Source organism: Schistocerca nitens, chromosome 1, assembly GCF_023898315.1.
Source record: "Schistocerca nitens isolate TAMUIC-IGC-003100 chromosome 1, iqSchNite1.1, whole genome shotgun sequence".
Taxonomy (NCBI): Eukaryota; Metazoa; Arthropoda; class Insecta; order Orthoptera; family Acrididae; genus Schistocerca; species Schistocerca nitens.
In genome coordinates this window covers 253,985,717-254,009,146 of record NC_064614.1, presented here as the reverse complement: position 1 = coordinate 254,009,146, position 23,430 = coordinate 253,985,717, and the positions used below count along the sequence as shown (strand labels likewise).

The 23,430-nt window shown below is 43.3% G+C and overlaps 1 protein-coding gene across 1 annotated transcript in view; it reads left to right on the top strand.

The window, feature by feature from the left end:
- Nucleotides 1-3,125: 3,125 nt before the first annotated feature.
- Nucleotides 3,126-23,430, top strand: part of LOC126247391 (parathyroid hormone/parathyroid hormone-related peptide receptor-like) — a 931,061-nt gene continuing 910,756 nt past the window's right edge. The window contains exon 1 of the mRNA XM_049948475.1: nt 3,126-3,223. The gene's annotated coding sequence lies outside the window, so the exon portion shown is untranslated. The remainder of the gene's footprint in view (nt 3,224-23,430) is intronic.

Genomic DNA, 23,430 nt, shown 5'->3' with positions numbered 1-23,430 from the left:
ACTGTTGAGGTGTGCGCTGGTTCATTGTCGTGGTGCAAAAGGACTTTTTTGCGGTTCAATCGCCGGCGTTTCTCTTGCAGCTCGGTTTTCAAACGGTCCAATAACGATGAGTAATATTCACATGTAATAATTTTACCCTTTTCCAGATAGTCGACGACGATTATCCCTTGCGAAACGCAAAAGACAGTCGCCATAACCTTTCCGGCCGAAGGAATGGTCTTCGCCCTTTTTGGTGCAGATTCTCCCTTGGTAACCCATTGTTTATGATTGTTGATTAGTCTCAGGAGTATAGTAATGTATCCTAGTTTCACCCACAGTGATGAAACGACGCTTAAAGTCCTGCGGATTCTTTCTGAGCAGCTGCAAACCATCCTTGCAACACTTCACACGATTCCGTTTTTGGTCAAGCGTGAGCAATGGCGGAACCCATCTTGCGGATAGCTTTCTCATGTCCAAATGGTCCAAATGTTTATGCAAAATATTATGTACCCGTTCATTCGAGATGCCCACAGCACTAGCAATCTCGCGCACCTTAAGTCTCCTGTCACCCATCACCATATTATGGATTTTATCAATGATTTCTGGAGTCGTAACTTCCACAGGGAGTCCAGAACGTTCAGCATCACTTGTGCCCATATGGCCACTTCGAAAATTTTGAAACCACTTATAAACTGTTCTAATCGAAGGTGCAGAGTTACCGTAATGTTTAACAAGCTTCTCTTTAGTCTCCTGAGGCGTTTTGCCTTTCATAAAGTAATGCTTAATCACCATACGAAATTCTTTTTCGTCCATTTTTTGACAATCACTCGACTTCCTTGATTCACACGAATGCCAAACACAAAGAAATAGACCAATATGACTGAAACTTGGTGTGTGTTCTTTCCAAAGATGCTACTGAGCCGTGGTAAAAATTGCTGTTTTGAAGAGCACGCCGCAGCGCGTAGTGTGAAGCAGTCGCCCTCCGTTTCTGGCGGTGGCGTCGCTGTGGTAATCGCAGCTTTTGGTGTCTCCCTCTGGTGGGAAAGCGGAAAGGTTGCCTGTTCACGTGCATTTAAGGGGCGCTATCAGCTCGGCAGGGTGGTCAGTCGGAGTGAGGCTAGGTCAGTCTCGCGCCACCAGTTGCTGGTCTGTCTCTCGTTCGCATTTGTGCGGCAGTTAGTGTCTGTCTGTCGTCGGAGTGCGAGTATGTCTGTCGTTTGGATCAAACTTTAAGCCAGAAAATGAGAGTCTTGCCATTCCGCCAGTAACAGAACTCAGCTAGTGGTCGCCCGGTCGGGGCTGAGTTCCTGCATCTGAGTCTGCACGTTAGGTCGCCAGTCTGCTCGAATTGCTCGGGCAACGGTCATTGGGGGTTGGATCGGTCGGTTGGTCGGTCACGCACTGAGACACGAGATGACGTGTCCGCCTTGAGCGTCGGCGCATGTGAGGTCCCCACGTGAGTCCAGTGGGCCGCGCCGTATAGAAAGGGGTAGTGGCTTCGCGGCCGACACGAGAGCAACAGAGCGTTGGGGCTGCTGCGCCAGGTCTTCGCCAAAAATGGCTGTTTATTAGAAGATAAGTGATTCGAGATATGTTGTTTCATTTACTTGTTAAATTCTACTTGTTTTCTTGGTGAGGTCACCAGCCGCGTGTTTTGGGGTCGTCCCACCATTCTTCTCCGTTTGCCCACCCGCGGGAAGGTGGTTATTTGTGAATTGGGTGGTCCGTTTTTCCCTTGTGGGGTTGGGGGGGGGGGGGGGGGGGGGGGGTAGAGCAATCTGCGGTTCGGGTTGTTCAGTAATCCCCCTTGTCAATCTGTCACACGTTAATAGCTGTCTCTGTCATGTTTGTCGGATTCGGTGTTAACGAATTTATAGAATTAAGGTGTAAAGGCCGAATAACTGAAATATGTTTTTATCTCGCCTATCATTTTGCGAGGCGGTATATGTGTAATATAGAGCATTTTATGTAAGTCTGAATTTCATGGATTTTATTTAAATAGTCATTTTTGTGAAGTTGCCACCCTTCCACCGTAAGAGTCCTTTTAAAAACAAATTGCACATTCGGTGGCAAATAATTTCTTAGTGTGAGTGTTTGTAGCATTTCCATCCCTCTTAAAGGGTGCGTAGTTAATTCGTTTGTGTGAGGTTGTTAAATGGTTCAAATGGCTCTGAGCACTATGGGACTTAACATCTGAGGTCATCAGTCCCCCAGAGCTTAGAACTACTTAAACCTAACTAAACTAAGGACATCACACACATCCATGCCCGAGTCAGGATTCGAACCTGCGACCGGAGTGGTCGCGCGGTTCCAGACTGAAGCGCCTAGAACCGCTCGACCACGAGGTTGTTAAAATTTTTTGTTTAAAGTAATTTTGGTGTCTTGCAGATATGCACCAGTGTAGTCTTTCAGAGGTGAGCGGTCGTGACTACGGCCGTGTTGAAAGGGTGCGGCAAGCTTCTCGTCCCGAAGGGTCATACTGTCAATATTGTTCTTTCTGCCTCTAAATAAAATTGTAACTAGAAATTTCGAGGGTGCTTTCTGCTTACAAATTTTAAATCTGTTTTTGAAAAGGCTTTTATGAATAAAATTAGCATTTGTTACAGGTAATTTCATTTTCATCAGTTACTCGCTGGCAACTACTTCCACGCTCACCTAGTGTGATTAAATGAGTTAATGTTCTTGATTAATCGCTAGTAAATAAAGGAAATTCTTTGAGAAAAGATTTTGAAAGTAAATTCACGGTTCAGCTACTAACTAAACATGACCTCGATACGCACCGGTGGTGCTATCTCTCGGTCTTTGCACGGACTTTTCAAACGCCCCTCGTATAAACTGATGGACAGTGCAAATTCGCCAGCTCTTGTGAGTGGCTACGTCCAAACCCCCAATGTTGCGAATCTCCCGCCTGTCACCGCTGGTAGACTGGTGCCCCGACCTCGGCGCCTGGCCTGGCCCCAGCCAGCATGTCAGAGGCCTCCTAGCAGCGCGTGGCCCCGGCGCGTCCCGCGGTCCGCGGCAGCTGTGGTGACGTCACGGATTATCTGCCCGCCGGCCGGCCTCGGACCCGCGAGTGAGGCGCCGACAAACACACGCACAACAGTGGCCTGCCGGCAGCGGAGCGGGACGCGCGCGAATCTCGCTACGGGCCGGAACACCGCAGCTCGCCGTTCAGTGTGTGTGTGTGCACCAGGTATCGCACTTCGCAGCAGGAGAGGTAGCTGTGTCACGAGTGCTTCTCCAGGTAACTTTCCAACAGCTTCCTCTATCTTATATTCAGCATGTAACTAAATTCCCTTTACAGGTTTCGAGGACAAGTTCCTTACACCAAAACAAAACCAAAAAAACTAGTAAACATGGGTTCTAAAATACATACCTCAAGAACTATGAGCATTTGTTCATCATCGATACTGTGAAAAACATCTCTTCCACAGCAAGCTCTTTGCACCAATTGTAAAGTTATACGTGCCGCTAATGTGCCAGGAAGGGGGGTTATAATTGTTACATCCCACTTCTGACACCAATTGTAACGTTATACAGACGGGTAACGTGCCACTTTTGACACCAATTGTAATGTTAGGAGAGGTTTACAAGGGACTTCTGCACCCGATGTTAATGTGTAGCTTGGCAGGAAAGGGGAAAGAAGGCTGTTAAATATGCCTCGTGGCGGCAGTGTGCTGGAGGTCGACCGGTCAGGATTTGATAGTGGGCATCCAGGGCTACCGTTAAATGACAAAACAGGAAATTAAATACAATGAATAGGATATATTTCAATATACAGAGTACAAAGGGCGCGCCTATGGTCGGATGTTAGCAGGTTCAGGCCAGTCTAGGAGGTCGAATATTAAAATGGGCAACAGAAGGGGAAGCGGTTCATATTAACTTACGTTCGTGGCCGGTCGCGAAAGGCAGAGCCGGAGGTCTACCTTCCAAAAAGACGCCTGTTATGCTCCAGGTCTGGATTACAAGAGAGAGAAGCAACTGTGTTCTGCTCCGTAGGACGCTCCGGCGTCCACACACGTGATCGGTATCCCGCGCACGCTATTGGCTAAGATCAATGGCGGACAGAACCGCCTCGGGTTTGAAAGGCAAGCGACTTGTGTCACTTTTTTTTTTTTTGAGACGGTGTGAATTATTCTGGGAGAAAACTTGTAAAGACTCCACTGGGCCTTTGAAATAAATTTCTTAAACCAGTTCCCTAAAATATTACTTGACTAGCTGCCATCCTGTACAGTATTTTGGAAGGAGATAGTATGGACCAGAACAAAGAAAAGTGGCAAGTAAACATTGGTTCTAAAATGCAGATACAAAACGCTATGAGCACTTGCCCAACAAAAGAGAGTAGCGAGGATAAACAAATGTTCATAGCTCTTAAACTATTAATTTTAGAGCCCATGTTTACTGGAAATTCTTACCTTGTTTTGGTCCATACCAACTCCTCCTAAAATATGGAAAGCAAAGAGCTTGCAGTAGAATAAATGTGTTTCACAGTATCGAAGTTTGCACTTTAGACGCCATGTTTACTAGACATTACGCTCTTCTTTCGGTAGAAGGAACCTGTCCTCAAAACATATAGAGGGAATTTAGCTACACCCTGTATAATCGAAAATGCTTGCCATAACGCGTAACTGTTCTTCAGAACACACGCTGGTTCAGTTTCTTATATCGTTCCAGAAGGCACTACCCCGTTGCCCATTTCAGCACCTGCAGCTCCTCGAAACTGATCGAAATTTTATAACTACCCAATCAGTCTACTGGAGTAGAGTGGCGCCTAAGACTAACACAATTTCGTAGCGTTCCGCGGGCCAGTGTCTATTTGAACGAAACCGTTTGGGTATTAGGTCACGTTATTTTGAAGCTAGAATAACTATTAAAATCGACTTTTTCACCGTCTTTGCAGTAGCTCTTTTCAGGGCAACCTGATCAGGTCCGCTGTTCGTTTTATAATTGTTACAGCCATTTGTTAAAGCACTGTACTCTAACATCTTAAGTTTTCGCAAACCAAGGAAAACATTCTGCAGGTGAGTAGATGGAATGTAGCAGAGTGGACTTTTTAATGTTTGAAGAACACAATGAAATGGATATTTATCCACTACTGTAGCTGATAAGTAGTGCAATATCTTTGAAGAATCCTAGAATAAGTTTCTTTCCTTGAGGAAGAAATTCATATAAATGATCAAGTAATGATTTTGATAGTGTTTTAGATTATTTCTTTCTTTTACTCATTCTTATTCACAGTATTGTATACTCAAAGTACATACAAAACGGTTTCATTGATCTTCAATCAGCAGCAGTAGTAACAGCACTGTTACGAACAGGATATTTCTTCGGAACATTGTAAAAATACCTATATTCATGCGCAATACAATCAGTCAAACGATAAATGTCTTGCATTTTTTTTCCTGTTAACAGCCAGCCTTTTTAAAATTAAAAACATACGCTCTTCTGGAAATACACACATCAAAAAAAGTTTTGCTTCACCTCGGTTCCGAGAGTTCCGTAAACTACACAGAAAATTGGAATACAGATCAACATAAACATCATTTCCGTCCTTTTTATTGCTCATCAAAAACAAATTGCGTGTTATACCACCATACAGCTATACCTTCAGAGGTGGTGGTCCAGATTGCTGTACACACCGCTACCTCTAATACCCAGTAGCACGTCCTCTTGCATTGATGGGCGCTGATGACCTCGATGTTGAGCGCCCGTAAACCCCAACACACACACTCTTGCATTGATGCATGCCTGTATTCATCGTGGCATACTATCCACAAGTTCATCAAGGCACTGTTGACCCCGATTGTCCCACTCCTTAACGGCGATTCGGCGTAGACCCCTCAGGGTCGTTGGTGGGTCACGTCGTCCATAAACAGCCCTTTTCAATATATCCCAGACATGTTCGACAGGGTTTATATCTGGAGAAAATGCTGACTACTCTAGTCGAACGATGCCATTATCCTGAAGGAACTCAGTCACAGGATATGCACAATGGAAGTGCGAATTGTCGTCCATGAAGACGAATGCCTCGCCAATATGCTGCCGATATGGTTGCACTATCGTTCTGAGGATGGCATTCACGTATAGTGCAGCTGTTACGGCGCCTTCCATGACCACCAGCGGCGTACGTCGGCCCCACATAATGCCACCCCAAAACAGCAGGGAACCTCCACCTTGCTGCACTCGATGCACAGTGTGTCTAAGGCGTTCAGCCTGACTGGGTTGCCTCCAAACAGGTCTCCGACGATTGTCTGGTCGAAGGCATATGTGACACTCATCAGTGAAGAGAACGTGGGGCCAATCCTGAGCGGTCCATTCCGCATGTTGTTGGGCCCATCTGTACCGCGCTCGATAGTCTCGTTGTTGCAAAGATGGACGTCGCCACGGACATCGGGAATGAAGTTGCGCATCCGCGTACAGTTTGAGTCGTAACGCGACGTCCTGTGGCTGCACAAAGAGCATTGTTCCACAAGGTGGCGTTGCTGTAAGGGTTCCTCCGAGTCATAATTCGTAGGTAGCGGTCATCTACTACAGTAGGAGCCCTTCGGCGGCCTGAGCGAGGCATCCCATCGACAGTTCCTGTCTCTCTGTATCTCCTCCATGTCCGAACAACATCGCTTTGGCTTACTCCGAGACGCCTGGACACTTCCCTTGTTGAGAGCCCATCCTGCACACAGTAACAATGCGGACGCGATCGAACCGCGGTATTGACCGTCTAGACATCTACATCTATATCTACATGGATACTCTGCAAATCACATTTAAGTGCCTGGCAGAAGGTTCATCGAACCACCTTCACAATTCTCTATTATTCCAATAGCGCGCGGAAAGAACGAACATCTATATCTTTCCGTACGGGCTCTAATTTCCCTTATTGTATCGTGGTGACCGTTTCTCCCTATGTAGGTCAGTATCAACAAAATATTTTCCCATTCGGAGGAGAATGTTGATGATTGGAATTTCGTGAGAAGATTCCGTCGCAACGAAGAACGCCTTTCCTTTAATGATGTCCAGTCCAAATCCTGTATCATTTCTCTGACACTCTCTCCCATAATTCGCGATAATACAAAACATACTGCCCTTCTTTGAACTTTTTCGATGTACTCCGTCAGTCCTATCTGGTAAGGATCCCACAGCTCGCAGCAGTATTCTAAAAGAGGACGGACAAGCGTAGTGTAGGCAGTCTCCTCAGTAGATCTGTTACATTTTCTAAGTGTCCTGCCAATAAAACGCAGTCTTTGGTTAGCCTTCCCCACAACATTTTCTATGTGTTCCTTCCAATTTAAGTTGTTCGTAATTGTAATACCTAGGTATTTAGTTGAATTTACGGCTTTTAAATTTGACTGATGTATCGTGTAACCGCAGTTTAACGAATTCTTTTAGGACTTATGTGGATGAACTCAAACTTTTCGTTATTTAGAGTCAACTGCTAATTTTCGCACCATTTAGATATCTTTTCTAAATCGTTTTGCAACTTGTTTTGATCTTCTGATGACAGCGTCACCTGCAAACTACCTAAGACGGCTGCTCAGATTGTCTCCCAAATCGTTTATATAGATAAGGAACGGCAAAGGTCCTATGACACTACTTTGGGGAACGCCAGAAATCACTTCTGTTTTACTCGATGGCTTTCCGTCAGTTGCTACGGACTGTGACCTCTCTGACAAGAAATCACAAATCCAGTCACATAACTGAAACGATATTCCACAAGCAAGCAATTTTACTACAATATACGGATTCGATCTTAAATCCCTTGTCAATAGCACTCAGCACTTCATGCGAATAAAGAGCTAGTTGTGTTTCACAGGAACGATGCTTTCTAAACCCATGTTGACTGTGTGCCAATAGACAGTTTTCTCCCAGGTAATTCATAATGTTCGAACACAATATATATTCCAGAATTCTGTTGCATATCGACGTTAACGATATGGGCCTGTAATTTAATGGATTACTCCTACTACCTTTCTTGAAGATTGGTGTGACCTGTGCAACTTTCCAGTCTTTGGGTACGGATCTTTCGTCGAGCGAACGGTTGTATATTATTGTTAAATACTGAGCTCATGCATTAGTATACTCCGAAAGGAACCCAATTGGTTTAAAGTCTGGATCAGAAGACTTGCTTTTATTAAATTATTTAAGTTGCTTCACTTCTCTGAGGATATTTACTTCTACGTTACTCATGTTGGCAGCTGTTCTCCGTTCGAATTCTGGAATATTTACTTCCTCTTCTTTTGTGAAGGCATTTCGGAAGGCTGTGTTTAGTAACTCTGCTTAGGCAACACTGTCTTTGATAGTATCTTCATTGGGATTGCGCAGAGAAGACATTGATTGTTTCTTGTCGCTAACATACTTCACATACGACCAGAATCTCTTTGGATTTTCTGCCAGGGTTCGAGACAAAGTTTTGTTGTGGAAACTGTTATAAGCATCTTGCATTGAAGTCCTCGCTAAACTTCCAGCTTCTGTAAAAGATCGCCAATCTTGGGGATTTTGCGTCTGTTTAAATTTGGCATGTTTGTTACTTTGTTTCTGCAACAGTCTTCTAACCCGTTTTGTGTACCAAGGAGGATCACCTCCGTCGTTTGTTAATTTATTTGGTATAAATCTCTCAATTGCTGCCGATACTGTTTCTTTGAATTCAGGCCACATTTGGTCTACACTTATATTACTAATTTGGAATGAGTGGAGATTGTCTCTCAGGAAGGTGTCAAGTGAATTTTTATCTGCTTTTTTGAATAGTTATATTTTGCGCTTATTTTTCGAGGATTGGGGCTTCAGTATTCAATCTCGCTACGACAACCCTGTGTTCACTAATCCCTGTATCGGTTTTGATGCTCGTTATTAACTCAGGATTATTTGTTGCTTCGAGGTCAAGTGTGTTTTCACAGCCGCTTACTATTCGCGTGGGCTCCTGAACTAACTGCTCGCAATAATTTTCAGAGAATGCGTTTAGCACGTTTTCAGATGATATTTTATGCGTACCTCCGGAATTAAACATGTTTTTTCGCCAACGTAACAAGGGTAAATTAAAGTCACCACCAACTATTTTCGTATGAGTCGGGTACGTGTTTGAAATCAAACTCAAGTTTCCTTTGAACCTTTCAGCAACTGTATCGTCTAAATTGGGAGGTCGGTAAAAGGATCCTATTATTATTTTATTCTGGTTGCCAACAATGACCTCTGTTCATACTAACTCACAGGACGTATCTACTTCAATTTCGCAACAAGTTAAACTACTTCTAACAGCAACAAACACGCCACCGCCAACCGTGTTTAGCCTACCCTTTCTGAACACTGTTAGATGCTGAGCTTATATCCGCGTTTAGCCGGCTTTCAGTGCCTATAGCGCTTTGAGCATCAGTACTTTCTATTAGCTTTTGGAGCTCTGACACTTTCCCAACACAGCTACAACAATTTACAACTGTTATACCAATGGTTCCTTTATCTACGTTCCTCCTGTGTTCAGCCTGCTCCCTTTGTGACTGAAGCCCTTCTTGTGTTTTCCCGAGACCCTCTAACCTAAAAAAACCGCCCAATCCACGCCACACAGCCCCTGCTACCCGTGAACCGCCTCCTGCGTATAGTGGACACCGGACCTATTCAGCGGAACCCGAAACCCAACCACCCTTTGGCGCAAGTCGAGGAATCTGCACACTACACGGTCACAGAACCGCCTGAGCCTCTGATTCAAACCCCCGACTCGGCTCTGTACCAGAGGTCCACAATCGGTCCTCTCGACTATGTTGCAAATGGTCAGCTCTGTTTTCATCTTGCAAGCAAGACTGGCAGCCTTTACCACTTCTGTTAGCCGCTCGAAACCAGAGAGAATCTCTTCTTATCCAAAGTGAGACGTATCATTGGTACCTGCAGTTGGCTGCACCCTGTGTTCTTCATGGCATCCGGGAGGACCCTTTCCACATCTATAATGACTCCACCCGGTATGCACACGGAGTGCACATTAGTTTTTTTTTTTTTTCTTCTTGTCAGCCAAGTCCCTGAGGGAGCTCCCAACTACCAATAATCCCACCCTCTGTGATTGCCCGGATCTTGCAGGCCGAGTGGTTTCCTCTGAAACAGGACAACACGAGCCGTGTACCTCCTTCCTGGTGGAATGACTGGAACTGATCGGCTGTCGGACCCTCTCCGTCTAATAGGCGCTGCTCATGCATGATTGTTTCCATCTTTGGGCGGGTTTGGTTCAAATGGCTCTGAGCACTATGGGACTTAACATCTATGGTCATCAGTCCCCTAGAACTTAGAACTACTTAAACCTAACTAACCTAAGGACAGCACACAACACCCAGTCATCACGAGGCAGAGAAAATCCCTGACCCCGCCGGGAATCGAACCCGGGACCCCGTGCTCGGGAAGCGAGAACGCGACCGCGAGACCACGAGCTGCGGACTTGGGCGGGTTTAGTGACATCTCTGAACAGTCAAAGGGACTGTGTCTGTTATGCAATCACCATAGTCAACGTCTATCTTCAAGAGTTCTGGGAACCGGGGTGATCCAAAACTTTTCTGTATGCGTGTAAAAGATTGAATGTATGCATCTGTAGCCCTCCTATGTATTCAGCAGCCACAACAGTTGTCTGTAACCTACTATGTTCAAAATGCACACCTCCATACTTATCAAGAGGGACACTTAATTGTCAATCACATCGCGATTACGGGCAGCATGGGGTTCACGCCTGAGCCTCAGGACGTGCGCTAGCAGCGCATGTCGGGTGTTTCAAGCGTCAACTTCGCGTCTCAATATCTCGGGATGTAATGGGAATATTGCGATGCAATCAACGCCATTGTGTATGTGCTTTGTCATGCTATGGATTGCTGAAGAAAAAATATAGGAGGTCCATTTAAAAAAACATAAGTTTGTGTTAAAAAAACACATATGCTTTCGTTTTAGAATGTTTCGAAATATGTACATTCAGGGGCCCCAGCCCTACATTGATACCTGTGAAAGTCGTTTTCCAATAGCTGTTATTGTTCCAGAGATATTTTGGGTGGACAAGATAGCTGGGACACCCTTTATATTCTGGCAGCTCTTCTGGGTACCTGTTTCACCACGAAAAATTTCGTGTCACACATTATACGAATGTTCCCTAAACGGAAAAATACTGTTTCACTCCATTAAACTGTTAGTAACCGCGATAGGCGCAGACTTTTGAAGCACATACTGATGCTTATTTTCTCCAGTATGGCCGTCGGAAACAAATGTAGCTCTTTGAAATTTTCTGGGACACATTCTTTTATATAATCAAACAGGAAGGAGTACACTTCATTTGCTCTTTTCCCAACAATGCCTTGATGGCATACAGGCATTCATTTTTGATGTTGTGGATACAAAATAAATTGAAATGCCTCCTGAAATATTTGGCGTAATACTTAAAGGTAATGCCAGAATTGGGACCTTTTATTTGTAGTAACTCGCGCACAGCCTGACTGTGAGCCTGGAAGTCGAATTTCTAAATCCACGTGAAGAGTTCAGTTACTCTTGTACAGGAAATGTCTATGTGATCGTGAATGAGTTTCACACATGCAGGTGACATAGCACGGCTCTTGTAACCAGTTCCACGCATATCTTGTGGACCACAATAACCAAAATGAGAAACGCAAGCAGTACGGCACACTTTACGTCATTCAGTCTATACTGACAGTCATCTTCCGTGAACTTTTCAAAACACTTGTAACTGCAACTAGAAGGAAGAAAAACGAATATAACATCACTTTGTCATCCTATTTTCAGACGAGCCGGCTGACCTGTGACATACCACGCGTGGAGGTCCACATCGAAATTTTGTTTCGTTCCGACGGCACTTCCCCCTTTGCTCTTTGACATTTCCAGTCGAAAAAATTCCATTTTGTAGAGAAAATATCAATAAACATTTTGACGAAATTTGACATTGTTATCTATAACACATCCCGAGAAAAAAATTCTCAAAAACATGCTTTTTTCGGGCCAAAGATAGTAAACCTCCCCTTAGATGCATTTATCATCGTTATTTCGAACTGTTATACCATTCTCAAGTGACAGATCACAACGACGGGTCTCAATGCCTGATCGTTATCAGACGCCACTCCTGCTGGGCGCTCAATAAAAATTAAGTGCACTGATGACATGAACTGTACAGTGATCACTACACGAAGTGCCACGTTCTTATATAGAGGGGTTCAGAAAAATGTAGACACTCTTTTATAGTCAATATTTATGGAACAAAATGACATACCGTCACAGTTCTTGCACGGGGAGAAGGTTACTTTATGTGTTCAAAGTGACCGCCATTAGCAGCCAAACAACGTTGATGACGCTGATCTGTTGACCGAACTACGGCTACCAGTATTGCCGTACAGGACGCCTCGATGGTTTTCGTAGCTCGTTCAGTGTAGCTGGCTTCTGTTAATAAACTTCATTTTTCAAGGCCCCCAATAGGTAGAAGTGAAGAGATATAAGGCCTAGAGACCGTGGTGGGTACTCAACAGCTCTTAGACCTATCCATGGCCCAGGTACATCTTCATTCAAGTAGGCTCTGGCGTCTCTGTGGTAATGAGGCGGAGCGCCATCTTGTTGTAGGTAAAATCTTTAATTTCCAAACACATCTCAGATGGCAGATAAAATCGATATTTGCAGCATATGAAAATACTGGTACACCTCAACGGTTGTGGTACCTTCTAAGAAGAATGGGCCAGTCAAACGATGACATACCACACAACATATTAACACCTGCTAGGTTAATTTGTTTATCCATATGAACGTGAGGATTTTCAGGAGTCCAGTACACGCAGTAGTGGAGGTTTACTGTACCGTTCAGTTTGAATTGTGCCTCGTCAGGCCAGATAACCATCCCTGAAAACCATCCATCCTCACGAAGCTTGCCTTCAAACCAATCGCAGTACTCCATCTGTGGTGTCACTGCCAGACACCACACTTGCTAGGTGGTAGCTTAAATCGGCCGCGGTCCATTAGTACATGTCGGACCCCCGTGTCGCCACTGTGTGATCGCAGACCGAGCGCCACCACACGGCAGGTCTCGAGAGACGTACGAGAACTCGCCCCAGTTGTACGACGACTTTGCTAGCGCCTATACGGACGAAGCCTTTGCTCTCATTTGCCGAGAGACAGAATAGCCTTCAGCTAAGTTAATGGCTACGACTTAGCAAGGCGCCATTAGCCTTACATAGTTTGATAGTTATCGTATGAAATGTCTCATCAAGAATGCTGTATTCACAACAAGGATAAATAAAAGTTAAGTATTAGAGGAGCTGCATACTTTTCTTATTAGAATTCACTACTTATCCTGTTCCAGAATTCACGCCAGTCTGCGTTAGATAGCGTGCATTTCGGCCTCCTCTATCTACAAGGTGTTGGCACATTCACCAACACATCACCATCCTTCGATCCGAGTCATCCTCGTTCATAGCCTGCAACGAGCTTGGAAAGTACACTTTCGACTTTGCAACCTTCAGAATCCATCCTGGGCTTCGGCAGCTTACGACGCGAGGCGTGGCGCCTTTTATCGTTCCTGTCTAGAGCCTAGTGGTGGGCAGGAAATCGCGTATCTGTTAGAAATCGCAGTGACTGAGAAGTCACAGATATCACAGTAGCAACTTTACAGAATCTAACTGCGATTTCAGTCACAGTTAGCAGTCGCAAGTAGTATTTCACATTCAAAGACGTGAGCCATCTATTGGTCGAATTTAGCACTGCTTTCTGCGATTTCAGTGACAAGTCGCAACTAAGAGTCGCAAGTAGCAACTAGAAAGCGCGGTTAACAGTGCCATCTGTGGGTCAAAGTTCGTACTACGCCCATCCCTGCGGTACGCTATGGAGTCTAACTGCGATTTCCGTGACAAGTCGCAACTAAGAGTCGCAAGTAGCAACTAAAAAGCGCAGTTAGCACTGCCATCTGTTGAGCAAAGTTCATACTACGCTATTCGCTACCGAGTCAAACTGCGATTTCTGTGACAAATCGCAACTAAGAGTTGCAAGTAGCAACTAAAAAGCGCAGTTAACATACTTTTCCTAGTGTCATCTGTTGATCGACGTACGTACTTCGTTATGAGAGCCTTGTGCCTCACGAGATCGATGTGCTGTGTGTGCATATGAAGGGCTTATTTCAATAGTGGTACAAGTCTATTTTTGTTAATTTTGAGATATAGAGTCGTAAAGTTAAATGAGCGCTGAAAAATCTGCAGTTGAGATACCAGAAATATTCAAGCATATGGCTTCTTGCTAGAGATGAACCTTTATTTATGTTTGTTTGGATCACTAATTTCAGAAGCATTATAGACAGAAAAGTGGAGGTAATGGACTTGTACCACTATTGAAATAAGCCTTTCATATTATGTGACGACATGCACATTCAGCATCAGTTATGGTTGGTCAAATACTGCTGTGACTCTGAATGTATTATATTAATAAGAAGCAACATTGCCCTTTTCTCCTGAAAATATCAAGTAACGTAACAAATGTGTTTGATTCTGCTTCCAATATGACAGTTTTGGTTAATACTCCACATGCCTACAGGACTTTGCAATGTTAACACAGCAGAACTCAGACATCTGTATAAGTGTAGAGAAATGAAAAAAGTCATATGAATGCCTCACTTTTGTTCCGACACAGTTCAAGACTCGGGAGAAAAGTTTTACACCTGGTGTTCTACATGGCAACTTCACACACAAGAACTTTTTGCCGACACTACTACCACCTACATAAGTAAGCTTTTCCTGTGTTACTTTCAAGTAATGCACTTAAGCTATTCCTGATTTAACTGGAAGATCTGTACTTCCCACTTTCATATCAACAGCCTCAAAATGCATATTGTAGACTTCGGAATATGTTACAGGTCAGTGTCACACCAAGATTGTGGAGAAAGGGGGCGGGGGGGGGGGGGGGCGGCATGTCGCTCTCCAACAAGTGTTTACCAATAAGTAAGTGGCGGAAAATTATGGGTATAGGACGGCTTAAACATGTGGAAAATGAGATTTTTATTATTCACTCATTGTATTTGACATTTATTATTCCTTTAAAATCGCACAACAACTTCAATAAAACACAGCTTAATCATTCACACACTTACTTCACAATTGTTTCACTTTTAAACTGCAAATCCTCTAAGAGCTGTCTTGAATCTTCACAAGTCTCTCCCAACAGCCTTGATGTGGATAGATACGTACAGCAACCAGTAATCAGAGTCAGAACTGTGTCTGCAAAAACACAAGGATTATTAAACAATTTTTGCTGTCATTAATTACTAGAAATATAATTGACAGAGTAGATTGCTAATATTTGCTATAATGAATATCACATTTGCAAGAACGATCTCACTGAAGTAATTAAGTCCATCGAAACGCTTAGAAACTAACCTCTCGTCTGACGAAAACGGTGTAAAGACGCAGTGGCAATTTCTTCAGATCTGTTGACAATGATATTTTGAGTTATCACTTTACTGAGTGACTGAAATGTAGTTCAGGTACCTGTGAACATAACAATATGTTAGAATTCATTTTCTAAATACGAACTATTACGGTACTGTACGGCTACTTACATATTAATTACACTATTAATATTTTCACAGTTGTTTCTTTAATACAAAATTAAAGCCAACGGAAGAAAAAACGTAAAACATACTTGCCAATGACAGGTTTGTTGCGATGCAATTTTCCATGTTGACAGATGTAACTTTTTCATACAGTAGTAAGTCGCAGAAATCGCAGGAGTCACGGAAATCGCAGAAGTAGCAGAAGTCACAGAAATCGCAGAAGTAGCAGAAATCGCAGAAGTAGCAGAAGTAGCAGAAATCGCAGAAGTCACAGAAGTAGCAGAAATCGTGGAAGTAGCAGAAATCGCAGAAATAGCAGTGGCGGAGGGATACACGACCTATGTTCCTTAACTGCGACTCTTAACTGCGACAAATCGCAGTTAAGAATAACAGATACTGAAAAGTAGCATTCACAGAAATCACTGATATCGGAAAATCGCAGTTTAGCCCATCACTACTAGAGCCTGTGTATCGGGAGAATGACTCATGCGTGCACAGCAACAGATGGTCTAAAGCGGGTTCAGTCGAGTACTTAGTTCTAATTTTCATCCACCAGAGTGTAGTAGTGCCCAGAGACATTCAAGAAACAGATCAAGAGAATGTTTTTGTGAATTTTTCTGTTTATTTCTTGAAGGCGTTTTTATTTATTTTTGTACAGTTTTGTATATGGTTTTAGTAATGTGAATGATGCGTGAATGTGGTCTAAAGATAGTATGTACATCATTGTTCTACTGATAAACGCTGTACGAACTAGCGTGAGAAATTCGTAAGACTGTGTGAATGCAGACGACGGGGAATTTTGTATCATCATATATTAAGTAAGGTTATGGTAAAAGGAAAGCTAATTCGAGTGCAAATGAAAATAGTTAATAACGTAAAGTATAAACAAAATACCATAATGTTAAATACACTACTGGGCATTAAAATTGCTACACCAAGAAGAAATGCAGATGATAAACGGGTATTCATTGGACAAATATATTATATTAGAACTGACATGTGATTACATTTTTACGCAATTTGGGTGCATAGATCCCGAGAAATCAGTACCCAGGACAACCACCTCTGGCCGTGATAACGGCCTTGATACGCCTGGGCATTGAGTCAAACAGAGCTTGGATGGCGTGTACAAGTACAGCTGCCCATGCAGCTTCAACACGATACCACAGTTCATCAAGAGTAGTGACTGGCGAATTGTGACGAGCCCGTTGCTCGGCCACCATTGACCAGACGTTTTCAATTGGTGAGAGATCTGGAGAATATGCTGGCCAGGGCAGCAGTCGAACATTTTCTGTATCCAGAAAGGCCCGTACAGGACCTGCAACATGCGGTCGTGCATTATCATGCTGAAGTGTAGGGTTTCCCAGGGATCGAATGAAGGGTAGAGCCACGGGTCGTAACAAATCTGGAATGTAACGTCCACTGTTCAAAGTGCCGTCAATGCGAACAAGAGGTGACCGAGACGTGTAACCTATGGCACCCCATACAATCACGCCGGGTGATACGCCAGTATGGCGATGACGAATACACGCTTCCAATGTGCGTTCACCACGATGTCGCCAATCACGGATGCGACCATCATGATGCTTTAAACAGAACCTGGGTTCATCAGATAAAATGATGTTTTGCCATTCTTGCACCCAGGTTCGTCGTTGAGTACACCATCTTAGGCGCTCCTGTCTGCGATGCAGAGTCAAGGGTAACCGCAGCCATGGTCTCCGAGCTGATAGTCCATGCTGCTGCAAACGTCGTCGAACTGTTCGTTCAGATTGTTGTTGTCTTGCAAACGTCCCCATCTGTTGGCTCAGGGATCGAGACGTGGCTGCACGATCCTTTACAGCCATGCGGATAAGATGCCTGTCATCTCGACTGCTAGTGATACGAGGCCGTTGGGATCCAGCACGGCGTTCCGTATTACCCTCCTGAACCCACCGATTCCATATTCTGCTAACAGTCATTGCATCTCGACCAACGCGAGCTGCAATGTCGCGATACGATAAACCGCAATCGCGATAGGCTACAATCCGACCTTTATCAAAGTCGGAAACGTGATGGTACTAATTTCTCCTCCTTGCACGAGGCATCACAACAACGTTTCACCAGGCAACGCCGGTCAACTGCTGCTTGTGTATGAGAAATCGGTGGAAACTTTCCTCATGTCAGCACGTTGTATGTGTTGCAACCGGCGCCAACCTTGTGTGAATCCTCTGAAAAGCTAATCATTTGCATATCTTCTTCCTTTTGGTTAAATTTCGCGTCTGTAGCACGTCACCTTCGTGGTGTAGCAATTTTAATGACCAGTACTGTCTTTATTTCGGGCAAAAGTGCAGTTCCAAAGTGTGTTATTTGTTGATTGGTTAGTCATGAAAAGCGCAGACTAACGCGGGAGAATAATGTTTTTCTATTGACCTTAAAGAAAATGGACCAGTCAGAACGGAGTATTCTTCGCGCTTCTTTTCTCTGAGATATAGAATGTTCACAGCAGTCTAAGAGTCGGAGCCTAGCCTTTCAATGGTACGGTCGTGTTTAGTATGAGCTCCGAAGGAAGTTACAGTTTGCCGGTTTTAGTGGTGCTACATGTCTCAAAAGTTAATTAAAGTGAAGGCATATTTATTCCGGTGCGTTTTTTTAGAAAGTACGGATTTCTTAAGTAAATTTGTGTTTAATAAAAGACAGTAACTCCGCGTGGCAAATAGACCAGATCGCTGACTAAAAACTTGAGTGCATTAGGCACTGATAAACTTAATAGTATGTCGAGCAGTTTCATTTAAAAACAATCCGTGCTTAGTAGCTATTGAGATTTCGGGAAATACGCTATCATAAACCAGCTAATGTGAATTAAAGTGTTTTTTCTTGACTGTGTTAGGATTAGCACGGGCTTGGCAGCGAACGTGTAATTCTTGGCTTCAGAATATACCGAAGTTTTTTTAGGTGACTCAGTAAAATGTTGCAACACAGCAGCGCTAGAAGCTGTCTTGATGTTTTCGGTCGGGCTGACCTTCTCTTTTGCACATCCTGAACCGTACCGCCAGCTTCAGATTTATCCCTAATATGATAAATTGTTGTACATGTTGATTGTCGTTGTACCTCCATCGATTTTCGTACTCCCAGTACCACTTCAGTATGGCCCTGCGTTGCTCAAACGGCGAACTTATTTCATTCATCGCTGTACTGTCTTCTGCTGGAAAACGCACGCCAAGCTCTGTCGAGAAAACAGAGAACTACGCTGCCCCCAAAAATTGCAATGATATGTCATGGGTAACCCTCGTTTCACTACAATTCCTGCGAACTTGACGTCATTTTGACGTCACATGAAATATCGACGACCTCATTATCGGCAATCGACTTTGGTTAGCATTCGATACGGGCCTCTCACAAGATTTCATGCGCTTCATTAAATATCACTTATTAACACATCAACGATATAAGCCTTAAAGATAGAGCATGATAACAAAGACCGGAGTTAAACATCGCCCGGTTAAGTGCGAGCCTAATAAATAACGTTGTGGCTGGTGGAATCGAAAGTTATTGGCTCGCATCCCGATACATCCAATTTTTTTTTTCATGTTAGAGATGTTAATACATTCTTTTACTTTCTTACGAAAGTAATACAAGTATGTTCTGCAATACTGGATGTTATTTACATTCAGTATGTTTGGAGAACAAACGATGAAATAAATAGTGATTTCAGAGCACGTGGTTAGCTAAGAACCTGAGGACAGCTTAAATTACTGCGACTAAAACGAGCAACAACAAAATTCATATTCTCCCTCCATACAAAATTTGGCTCTTTATTTACGAATATGTGACGCCTTTCGAGTGTGTGTTTAGGCAGAAACCTAACACGGCAACTTAAAACATCAATGTAGGCCTGTGCTGTAATAATGCCAAAAAAACAATAAGGGGTGGAAGCCCCCTCCATGAGAAAACGACCACACCATAACACCACCACCTCCGAATTCTACTGTTGGTACTGCATACGCTGGCAGTTGACGTTCACCGAGCATTCGCCATACCCACACCCTGCCATCGGATCGCCACATTGTGTACCGTGATTTGTCAATCCACACAACGTTTTTCCACTCTTCAATCGTCCAATCTTTTCGCTCCTTACACCAAGCGAGGCGTCGTTTGGCATTTACCGTCGTGATGTGTGGCTTATGAGCAGCCACTCGACCATGAAATCCAAGTTATTACCCCCCGCGTAACTGTCGTAGTACTTGCAGTGGATCCTGATGCAGTTTGGAATCCCTGTGTGATGATCTGGATAGATGTCTGCTAATTACACATTACGACCCTCTTCAACTGTCGGCGGTCTCTGTTCGCCCAGGTCGGCCTGTACGCTTTTGTGCTGTCCGTGCCCTTCACGTTTCCACTTCACTATCACATTGGAAGCAGTGAACCAAGTCATGTTTAGGTGTGTGGAAATCTCTCGTACAAACGTATTACAGAAGTTACACCCAATCACCTGACCACGTTCGAAGCCCGTGAGTTCCGCGGAGCGCCCTGTTCTGCTCTTTCACGATGTCTATTGACCACTGAGGTTGCTGACACGGAGTACCTGGTAGTAGGTGGCAGCACAGTGCGCCTAATATGAAAAACGTATGTTTTTGGCGGTGTCCGGATACTTTTGATCACATAGTGTATTACAGATCTTAATACGGGACAGGAAACCCGTTGGTGTTGAAAACAGGTTCCAGTCTTCTCGGACTGGGTAAATACAGGTCATGTATGGTTTTCAAGGGAATCTTATACGCCGGCTGGTGTGGCCGTGCGGTTCTAGGCGCTACAGCCTGGAACCGCGCGACTGCTACGGTCGCAGGTTCGAATCCTGCCTCGGGCGTGGATGAGTGTGATGTCCTTAGGTTAGTTAGGTTTAAGTACTTCAAAGTTCTAGGGGACTGATGACCACAGATGTTAAGTCCCATAGTGCTCAGAGCCATTTGAACTATATTTTTTAATCTTATACTGATCTTCCTGAAAAACAGTGACGAGTTCAGGTAACGATTACTGAGGTGGTCAGCGATCACGCACCCTTCTCTCCAAAGCAGACCACAAGGGCTGAATATTACTGAGATTTGGTGACTGATAGTCAGCCAAAATGGTACAATTCCTTCTCGTGAAGAGTGGTCCTTCACGATGCGAGCTGTGTGAACACGATCCCTGACGTCTTGGAACTCAACAACATCACAAGGAACAAACATTCTACCATGGAATGGACCTGATCAGCTAAAATTACCACATGATCCTTGAATGTAATGCGACCATGCGGCATAGTCGTGGGACTCATGGATATGGCGATACGACTACCCATACCATCACCGAACTCTAGCCATGCTTCATTCTTGGAAGATAAACTCGGCCAGAAGTTGTGAAACGATGCTCATCTGAGCAAATCAATGTCTTCCATTCCGCCACTCTCCAGCTTTCTCGACTTCGGCACCACGTTTTGCTGACACAGGCATTTGCATCACCGATGAGTGGTTTTGCAATTCCAGCTCGCCCTGCAGTTCGCTCCCCCCGCGTTGGTTTGGTGCCGACGGGGTTTGCAAGTGCGACATTAACTTCTGCAGTGACTTTTGCATCTATCGTCCACTTATTTTTCATTACAATGACCGTCTGTCACGACCACACAGCACACACATTCGTAGCCGTTGTGACTTAACGGATGCTTTCCCGCGTTACCTGTATGCAGTATAAATTTTGAAACACCAAACAGTTTGACTCCCTTGTTTACGGAAGCATCCATCATATGAACATCAACAGTCTTACACGTACGAATTCACTGATCTCCGAAATAATGCACTCACAACTAAACAGAACACCGTTCTAACCACGAGTGATACTTTAAACTTACTGAGGACATTGCACAGGTGCCGTTGGTTGTCAAATACAACAGCACAACCTGCAGGCTTGGCTAGCATCGGTATTTATAGTGAAACATGCATTTCTCAAGGGGTTTCCATTTCTTAGTTCAAGCCCTGTCAGTACATAGACAGCCCTGAGGCAGGTTCGTACGAAGTAGAGAGGCTTATTTAAGAGAACAAGACACAATGTTTCAAGAGTAAGTTAAAAGAGGTGGTGTGGGATGAGGTGTGTATAGAAAGAGCTGCTAATATCAGATTCCATTTTTTCCGTAGTAATTTTGTGTCGACGTTTGACAGTTGGTTTCATAAAAAGTTATCTTGGAGGTCCACTAAAAAAAAAAACTAAGCTGTGGATAACCAAGGGAATTAAAATCTCATGTAAGAGGAAAAGGGAAATTTATGTAAAGGCCAGAAAAATTCAAGATCCGATATTACTTCCATACTACCAAAAATGCTGCACTATTTTAAGGAACATTAATAAGAGTCAAGAAGTATGTACATCCTGGCAGTCAATAAGTCCTGACGGTTAATAAGATTTAAAATATATGGTATATTGTTTACCGCGAGACAGGACAGCCAGTTAGTGTACTAGGTACCATAACAATCTAAATAACAATGTAGTGACTGATAATCCACAAGCTGAGAGTACTTTTAACAATAACGTTCTCAATGTAGCATAAAAATAGGATTAACTGGTTCTGTTGAAGATGCAAGAGAATGTATTAAAATGTCATTCCAAGAAACTTTAAGCAGATAGATGCAGTACCAACCTCCTTCACTGAAATTAATAGAATTATAAAATTCTAAAACGCAGAAGCTAGTATGTTATTGATGGAATTTCAAACAGAATTCAGGAAAGTTCTTCTAATCTAATAAGTAATGTAATGCACAACTGGCACACGGAATTCCTCCAAAAAGACTAAAAGGTGTAAGTGTTAAACATCGAAAGATTAAACAATTACCATCCAATTTCCTTACTGATATTTTCTCCCAAAATATACGAAACAGTAATTAATTCAAGAGTAGTCTCACACTTAAGTGGAAACAATTTACTTAGCGTAACACAGGTTGGGTTACAGAATGGTTGCTCGACTGACAATACTATTTGTACATTCATTTATCAAATAGTAAAATCCTTAAATAATAAAATATCGAGCGTTGGTATTTTTTGTGACCTATCCAAGGCGTTTAATTGCTTGGATCACGTTACCGTCTAAGAAAAATTCAAGTTTTGTGGAACTGAGGGCTTTAAACACAGCTGGTTTGACATACTTAAAAACATAATGCCAAAAGTCGTGCTGAATAATTCAAAAATGTTCGAAAGGTAGCAAATTTTAATGACTGGATAGAAATCACAAAGATCATTAATCCAAAAGGCTTAATTTTGGATCCACTCCTTTTCCTTACATATCAGTATAACTTTCCACATAACATTCAAAAAGCAAAACTGGTACTTTTTGCTGATGATACTAGTGTTATAATAAATCTCATTACAGAAAAAGGAGCTAAAATTTTGTAAATAATATTTTCCAAAGAATTATTAAGTGGGTCTCTGAAAACGGATTATCCCTTAATTTTGAAAAACACACTACATTCAGATGTGTACAACAAATAGTCATGCAGCCCATGAGCAGGAGTCAGTAAATAGGGTAGAATGCTCCAAATTTTTGGGTCTCCATATTGATGAAAACTTTAACTAGAAGAAGCGTATTACTGAGCTTCTCAAACAATTAAGTTCAGCTATTTTCGCTCTTCGTATAATTGCTAATCTTGGATACAAACGAGTTAACCTCCGAACGTATTTTGGGCATTTTCCACTCAACGTCTTATAGAATATTTTTCAGAGGTATTTCATCACTTAGAAAGAACGTACTGGTTGCACACGAGCGGGCAGTGAGAATAATTTGTGGCGGTCACCCACCGACGTCAAGCATGTACCTCTTCAAGGAGCTAGGCACTTTAAGTGCACCGTCACAGTACATATATTCGCTAATGAAATTCGTCATAAATAATCAATCACAGATTGAGAAGAACAAGACACGTTGT